Source organism: Dromiciops gliroides, chromosome 1 (assembly GCF_019393635.1).
Source record: "Dromiciops gliroides isolate mDroGli1 chromosome 1, mDroGli1.pri, whole genome shotgun sequence".
NCBI lineage: Eukaryota > Metazoa > Chordata > Mammalia > Microbiotheria > Microbiotheriidae > Dromiciops > Dromiciops gliroides.
This window is the reverse complement of record NC_057861.1, coordinates 472,278,229-472,286,625: the sequence shown is the minus strand read 5'-3', so window position 1 is coordinate 472,286,625 and position 8,397 is coordinate 472,278,229. Positions and strand designations below refer to the sequence as shown.

The following is an 8,397-nucleotide window of genomic DNA, read 5'->3' as shown; positions in this document are numbered from 1 at the left end:
TGGGTAAGTTAAGATAAATAATTTGTTCTTTCTGGGCCTTCTCTGTAAAATGAGAGGGCTGAGCTGGAACCCCTTTTAAATCGTTTCCCGGTGTGAAGCCTATGATTCCCTCCCCCCTCCCCCCCTCCCCATGGAATCGTGGGGTGGGGGTGGAGGGCTGAGGAACATGTTAAGGTAGAATGTGCACTGCCTCCTGTGCCCTTTTGGCATTAGTCTGTATGTTTGACCTCTCTGGCATTCAACCCAAGCCTCCCCCCCCCCAGTTATATTGGGGAACCCTGTAGTTTCCGTGGTACCACTGGCCAGGCCAGACCCCACATCTTTAGGGTCGTGGAAAGGGGACTGGGTTCAAATCTTGACTCTGCTACTTCCAAACCTATGTGACCCTGGGCAAGTCACTTCCCCATTCCGGGATTTAGTCTCCTCATATAAAAACGAGGGGTTTCTTCCAGATCTTTAATCCCAAGATCCAAGTAGGCCCCCAGGAGGGTATGGGGAGGATGGGGCGGGAGAGAAGCACGCTCGGAGGCCGGGACCGGCCGCGGGATGCCAAGCTGGGGAAGCCCCGGTCCCCCACCCACGCCCTCCGGCCCTCCCTCTCGGAGAGCCCACCGTGACCTAGTACCCGCCCCCTCCCTGGCCTCGGCCAATCGGCCGCACCCGCCTCCAGGGAAGTGGAGGCGGAGGCCGGGGCTGGGAGAGAGGCAAGGCTTCCCGCCTTCGCCAGCACCCATTGGTTCTGGGCTCGAGGGAGCCCAGAGACCGGAGTACGACGGGATTGGCCAAAGCGGGTCGGGGCGGCGGTTCTTATTGGCTGCAGAGGTCTCCGTGATGCGGGGTGGTGACTGACGGCTCCGGGTCTGAGGGGCTCCTGCTTGTCAGGTTCTAGGTAGGTGCATTTCCGCGCGCCCGCCGTCGCCCCGGGCAACGCTGGGGGAGCGGGGAGGGCGAACTAGTAGCTGGGGCAACACCCCGTGCCCTTTGGGGGGCGCCCGGGGCTCCGCAGCTAAGGCGGCGGCCTTGGCGGGGCTCCTCCTCTTCCTCCTCCTCTCCGACTCCCCCCCCCCCCCACCTCCCAGCTTTGGGGCAGGTTGCCCACCCTCCCTCCGGGCTCGCGGAGGGGCTTCTCTGGTGGAGGGTGAGGTGCGAGCTTTGAGGCTCGAGGCCCGAGGTCCGAAGCCCTGAGGTCCGGGCCTGCCCCTCTGGGGCCCCAGGGGATGGGAGATAAGGGGAGGAGGGGAGGTGGCTGGAGATGGCTCCGCCCCCGCCCCGCCCTGCCCTGGCTGCTGGGTCAGGGGGTCACTTCGTGTCTCGAGCCGGGGGGGTGTGGTCCACACCCGTCCTGTAGTCCCTAGTCTCCCCCAGCTCCCCCGCGTTGGTATCTCCCCCCTCTCAACCCCCCCCCTGCCAGCGCCAATGGAGGGGGCCGCAGTGGGGAGTGGGGGCAGTGAGAGGAGGTCACTCTGAGGCCTGGGGGATTGGAATGGCTGCACTCCCCCCCCCCCATTTCCTTAGTTTCCCTTAGGGTATGAAAAGAACGGGAGAGGGGGGAAGGAGGCTAGGGAGAAGGGCTTGTTTAGGATCTCCCTAGGGCCAGTTCCTGACATATGTGCTTTCCCCAGCATTTCAGCCTTTCTGCCTTGGGATTGAAGTGAGAGGTGTTAATAGGGGTGGGAGACGTTACTTAAAATTAGTAGGACTCCATGGGTTATGCATTTTAACTTTTCTTTGGGGGTACGAATAGTTGAACTCACAGTAGTGCCATCCAGAAATCAAGATTTGTTTAGGTTAACAGGTTTTTGTTTTTATTTTTCATTCTGTATTGTGAAAAATTGTCAATCTTCAGAGGCAACAAATTGCATAGTCGACACACATTTGGAACAACTACTTCTACAATTAAAGTTCGTTCTCTAAAGTTTTCTTCCTATTCCCTGTCCTTTCCCTCCATAAAAACCAGACTTTTAAAGATGTAACCTGCTGTTGGCCAGTTTCTTGAGGCCATGGCTAAAGGCAAATTACAGAAATATAAATCAATTTCACAGCAAGAGACAGTATCCAGATCTGCACTTGTTAGAATGGGTAAAGGCCTCCTTCAAATCCGCTTTAGACACTCGGTAGCTGATGTGTTCTGCAAACTTAGAGAGCCATTATTCTTATTATTACACTAGATAGAAACACTGGGCTCACAGAGAAGGATAAATGGTTGGGAAAGTTAAATTCCAATTAACTTCGCCACAGATTGCTATTTTGGACAAATGTGTTATTTGGAATGAGTCATTCTTTAATAGAGTACTATGGTTCACTAAAGAGTACTTTGATGTTGCCTATTTTTTTTTTTGCTGTGAATACTATCAATACAAGTTTCTTTTTTATTTCCTGTCATTCTTTTTTGTTTTGTTTTGTTTTGTTTTGTTTTTTGGTGAGGCAATTGGGGTTAAGTGACTTGCCCAGGGTCACACAACTAGTAAGTGTTAAGTGAGGCCAGATTTGAACTCAGGTACTCCCGACTCCAGGGCCGGTGCTCTATCCACTGCGCCACCTAGCTGCCCCATTTCCTGTCATTCTTAGCCATGTTTTCCCATAAAACCTATATAGGATGTACTGAAAGCCATCCTCTGGCTATTTTTAGCACTTGGGATTTTTGTTATCCTTCCTCCTCCTTTTTGTTTTTTGAGGGTCAGTGAGGGTTTAAATGACTTGCCCAGGGTCACACAGCTAGTAAGTGTCAAGTGTCTGAGGCTAGATTTGAACTCGGGTCCTCCTGAATCCAGGGCTGGTGCTCTGTCCATTGTGCCACCTAGTTTCCCCTGTCCTTCCTGCTTACTATACGATTAGCCCACCTCTTTCTAGTCATACATGACCTTCATGCCTTTTATGCCACTGATTTTGTTGTTGATTATAGCTGTAACATGTTAAAGCCTACTTAACACTATCATTAGTCTTTCCATTGCCCTTTGGCTACTTGTTTTGACTCTGATTTTTTTGTAATTCTGATTCATGTTGTATCATTTTGATAACAGTGGTGTGAAGGAGACAGACGTGCATCAGTGAACATTTTAGAATAATTGAAAACACGTATGTAGTTTTCCACATGTGATTCAGTTCTGTCTTTCCCTCAATTCAGGGATTATTTTATTGTCCAGTTTATGTAACCCACTCAGAAAAATCCATTGTTGGACTAATTTAATAGCCATCTAGATTGTTATAATCTAGATAATATGTTATACTTAGCTTGTCTTTGTGTATGTGGTTCGAACTTTTTTTGTGGCATTTACTGAGGTATTACAGTGTTCTGGGTCTTGTTTGATATATTTAGTAACACCCTATAAAACTGCAAATCTAGATATTGTTTTGTCAATGCATTATAGACTTATTCAAGATTAATTTTTTTTAAAGGCCCAATTTGTGAAGAGCCTTGAAATCGCTAGGAACTGCAAGTTTAGTCTTTTGAGAAATATCCTTATTTCTGGGAATTTAGTTACTCTGACATACTCAAATGGACTTGTGTTCTTTTTGATTTGGGTATGCTTTGCAAGAGTCAAAATGTTATATAAACACTTGCTATTATGATACTGACACTGTTAGCCTATCAAATTTGCCACAGGGGATCAGTGGAGCACACTTCTGTTCACCTCTGACCTTGCTTTTGTCATGTGACCAGCCTATTTTCCTATCCTACCATTCCCTGAAAACATACTTTATTCTTGTTATTCTTGTATTCTTTGGAATTCTATATTAGTTTTATGTTGTAGCATGCTCACACTAATCGTGATCTTCATTGACCTCTGTGTGAAACTCATTTAAATTTTTCAGAACCAGTAATGTTCCTGGTTTTGCTGTCCTATAACCACATTGGTAAGATGGTAGTATTAAAAGATGGGCCTTTGCTTTCAAGAGAATGTTGGTGTCAGTAAGAGTTTTGCAGTTTCCAAAAAGCAATCCAACCTGTTCTTTCTCTCTTGTTAAAGTTTGTGTCCTGCTGTTTTGGACATACATACTGTTGGACAAACTCTATAGGGTATCGTGTAAATGCATATTAAGATCTGGGCAATAGATTCTTCATCCACTTGCTCTTTCCAGTATGGATGGTTAGGTCAGATTTCTTTGAAGGATTACAGATCACAAGGAGAATCTGCAGTGTTCTGGTACAATATTATTTGCAAACAAGAGCATCTGGAATTTCTTATTGTCACAGGAAGTGGTGATGGGGGACCTTAGGTATTCCTCTATAAAGAATTACACTCTTCCACACAGTCCAATTAGAATTAAAATGGTCTTTTATTTGGGTGCTAGAGAAAGTGACTAAGAGGGAAGTCAAAGACAGCCTCAAAGGGAAGAGATGACTTAGAAACATTTTCCTCCGAGAACAGAAGGAAGGCCAAAGCTTTTATAAGGATAGATGGGGTGACCACCTGACAATGGAAAGTTCCTTTTGTGTTGGGGTGGGGTGGGTAAAGCTTGAATGAAGAATGGTGGTCCTGACTTCTGGAGTTATCTCTGTTCTCAAGAGCCCACTCAAGTAGTAGGCCCTCCTAATGGACTTATTTCCCCATATTTCTTAGGTGTGGTAGTCCTTTAGTTTTGCTTCTCAAGGAGAAAACTTCTGAGTTATCCTAGGCCCATATCATTATCTACAAGGAACCACTCTTCAATTTGTTTTCTGTGCTGGATCTCTTCTATCACAGTGGGCCTTTGGAGAACATACATCTTTGTTTTATTCCTTGCTTGATATATATTTTCAGGAGGTTTATTTCTGTTTGTATAGCTTTCAAGAAATCTTTAATGATCTTGATGAATAGATGGGAGCCATAAAGATAACAAATTACTTCACGTGAAAATGTTAGTTCATACTAACATTCAGAAATTGCCCTTCTGGAACTTTCTTGTGTGTTTGTTTTTTTTTTCTTTCATTTATTAAGAATTTTATTTTTTCCCCAATTACATGTAAAAGCAATTTTTGACATTCATTCTTAAAACTTTGTGTTCCAGATTCTCTTCCTCCCCCCCCCCCCCAACCCCCTGACCACAAGCAATTCAATATAAATTATACATGTGCAGTCATACAAAACATTTCCCTATTAGTCAGGTTGTGAAAGAAAGCAGACAAAAAGAAACTTAAGAAAAAGAAACTAAAAAACAAATTATGCTTCAATCTGTATTCAGACACCATCAGTTCTTTCTCTGGAGATGGATCACATTTTTCATAAGTTCTTCAGAGTTGTATTGGATCATTGTACTGCTGAGAATGGCTAAGTTATTCACAGCTGATCATCTTACAATATTGCTGTTACTTTGTATACAGTACATTTTACTTTGAATCAGCTCATTTAATTCTTTCCAGGTTTTTCTGAGAGCATCCTGCTCATTATTATATCACAATAGTGTTCCATCATGATCTCATCCCACAATTTGTTCAGCCATTCCCCAATTGATGGGCATCTCCTCAATTTCAAATTCTTTGCACCAGAAAAGGGCTGCCATAAATATTTTTTGTACCAGTAGGTCCTTTAACTTTTTGTTTTTTATCTCTTTTTGGATACCATCTTAGTAGTAGTATTACTAGGTCAAAGAGTATACAAAGTTTTATAGACCTTTGGCCATAGTTCCAAACTGCTCTACAGAATGTTTGAATCATTTTACAACTCCACCAACAGTGCATTAATGTCTCATTTTCCCCATACCCCCTACAACATTTGTCATTTTCCTCTGCCGTCCTAATATCCAATCTAACAGATATGAGGTAGTACCCCAGAATTGCCCTGATTTGCATCTTTCTAATCAATAGTGAATGAGAGGGGGCAGCTAGGTGGCACAGTGGATAGAGCACTGGCCCTGGATTCAGGAGGACCTGAATTCAAATTCGGCCTCAGACACTTAACACTTACCAGCTGTGTGACCCTGGGCAAGTCACTTAACCCCAATAGCCTCACTAAAAAAACCCAACCCCCCCCCAAAAAAAAATAGTGAATGAGAAAACTTTTTTTCATGTGGCTATAGACAGCTTTGATTATTTCATCTGAAAATTCTTCATATCTTTTGATATTTTATCAGTTGGATATTGGGTCTCATCCTAATAAATTTGACCCAGTTCTCTGTGTGTTTGAGAAATGAGGCCTTTGTCAGACAAATTGCTTCAAAATTTTTTCATAGTTAATATTGCTGTCTTTCCCACCATTCTATTCCCTCCTCATGACATTTACTCTATTCTCTTTTTCCTTTCACCCTTTCCCTTCTCAAAAGTGTTTGCTTCTGACTGCCCCCATCCCCATTCTGCCATCCCTTCTATCACTCCCCGACCCATCTCATTCCCCTCCTACTTTCTTGCAGGGTAAGATAGATTACCCAATTGATTGTGTATATTGTTCCCTCTTTGAGCCAATTCTGATGAGAATAAGGTTCACTCACTCCCCAGCACCTCCCCCATCTTCCCCTCTACTGCGTAATATTTAAAAATCTAAATTGTGGTCGCCTTAAATTAGAAGCTTTAGCACCAGTCCTTGGGCATTAAACATTTATTAAAGCATACAGGTATTCCCATGGAGTTCAGAAAGTTAAGAAAAAAGCCTATTTAGCTTAGAGTTCCAGCCTGGTCTGGTTCTTCCTCAAGTCCTCTGCCACAAGCCTGCTTCAATCACAAACTCTCTCCAGCAAACTGATTGTGGAAGCTTTTTATAGGTCTGGAACAGAGGCGGTACTTACACACTGCTTCAAGCTGATTGGTTGGCGTCATCCAAATCCATTGGTTCTGAAGGTGTTCTCAAAGTGTGATTACAGTCCAGTTAACTTGAAGTAAGCTAATCAGCAGTTAATCACTCTCACTTGAGTCAATCAGTCTAGATTAATCTTCAGGTGGGTCTTTGAGTATCTGCTAAATCTCATTATTTCATCACAACTGTATAACTTTTTCTTGCTTCTTTTATGAAATACTTTACCTCATTATACCTCTCCCTTTCCCTTTCTCCCAGTGCATTCCTCTCTCACCCCAATTTTATTTTTTTAAAAGATATTATACCTTCATATTCAACTCACATCTGTGCCCTCTGTCTAAATATACTCCACCCAACTGGCCTAATAATGAAAAAGTTCTTATGAGTTACAAGTATCATCTGCTCATGTAGGAATGTAAACAGTTTAACCTTTTAATTCCTTATGATTTCTTTTTCCTGTTTACTTTTTTTTGGGGGGGGGGGGCAGGGTAGTGAGGGTTAAGTGACTTGCCCAGGATCACACATCAACTATCAAGTGTCTGAGGCTGGATTTGAACTCAGGTCCTCCTGAATCCAAGCCTGGTGCTTTATCCACTGTGCCACCTAGCTGCCCCTCCTGCTTACCTTTTTATGCTTCTCTAGAGTCTTGTATTTAAAAGCCAGATATTCTATTCAGCTCAGGTCTTTTCATCAAGAATGCCTGATAGTACTCTCTTTCATTGAATTACCATATTTTTCCCTGAAGGATTATAATCAGTTTTGCTGGGTAGGTGATACTTGGTTGTAATCCCAGTTCTTTTACCCTCTGGTATATCATATTCCAAGCCCTCTGATCTTTTAATGTAGAAGCTGCTAAATATTGTGTTATTCTGACTGTGACTCCACAGTACTTGAATTGTTTCTTTCTGGCTGCTTGCAATATTTTCTCCTTGACCTGGGAGCTCTGGAATTTGGCTATAATATTCCTGGAAGTTTTTGTTTTGGGATCTCTTTCAGGAGGTGATCAGTGGAGTCTTTACATTTTTATTTTATCTTCTGGTTCTAGAATATCAGGGCAATTTTCCCTGACAATTTCTTGCAAGATGATGTCTAAGCTCTTTTTTTGATCATGGCTTTCAGGTAGTTCTCTAATTTTCAAATGATCTCTCCTAGATCTATTTTCCAGGTCAGCTATTTTTCCAAGGAGATATTTCACATTACCTTCTATTTTTTCATTCTTTTGGTTTTGCTTTATTGTTTTTTGATTTCTCATAAAGTTATTATCTTCCATTTGCTCAATCCTAATTTTTAAGGAGTTATTTTCTTCAGAGAGCTTTTGTACCTCCTTTTCCATTTGGCCAATTTGGCTTTTCAAGGCATTCTTTTCCTCATTGGCTTTTTTTTTTGTACCTCTTTTACCATTTGGCCTTGTCTGTGTTTTTTTTTTTTAAATGTGGCAATTGGGGTTAAGTGACTTGCCCAGGGTCACACAGCTAGTAAGTGTTAAGTGTCTGAGGCCGGATTTGAACTCAGGTCCTCCTGAATCCAGGGCCAGTGCTCTACCCACTGCGCCATCTAGCTGCCCACACCTTGTCTGTTTTTTAAGGTGTTATTTTCTTCACTATTTTTTTTTTGTCTCCTTTACCAAGCTTTTGACTTTTTTTTTCCATGATTTTCTTGCATCACTCTCATTTCTCTTTCCATTTTTTCC

The 8,397-nt window shown here is 43.0% G+C and overlaps 1 protein-coding gene across 6 annotated transcripts in view; it reads left to right on the top strand.

Moving 5' to 3' along the window:
• Positions 1-819: 819 nt before the first annotated feature.
• Positions 820-8,397, top strand: part of FER (FER tyrosine kinase) — a 284,636-nt gene continuing 277,058 nt past the window's right edge. For 5 of the 6 annotated variants that reach the window (XM_043975819.1, XM_043975820.1, XM_043975822.1 and 2 more), the window contains exon 1: positions 827-889. The gene's annotated coding sequence lies outside the window, so the exon portion shown is untranslated. Of the gene's footprint in view, positions 890-8,397 lie in introns of all 6 variants that reach the window. The other variant, XM_043975821.1, reaches the window with a different exon arrangement.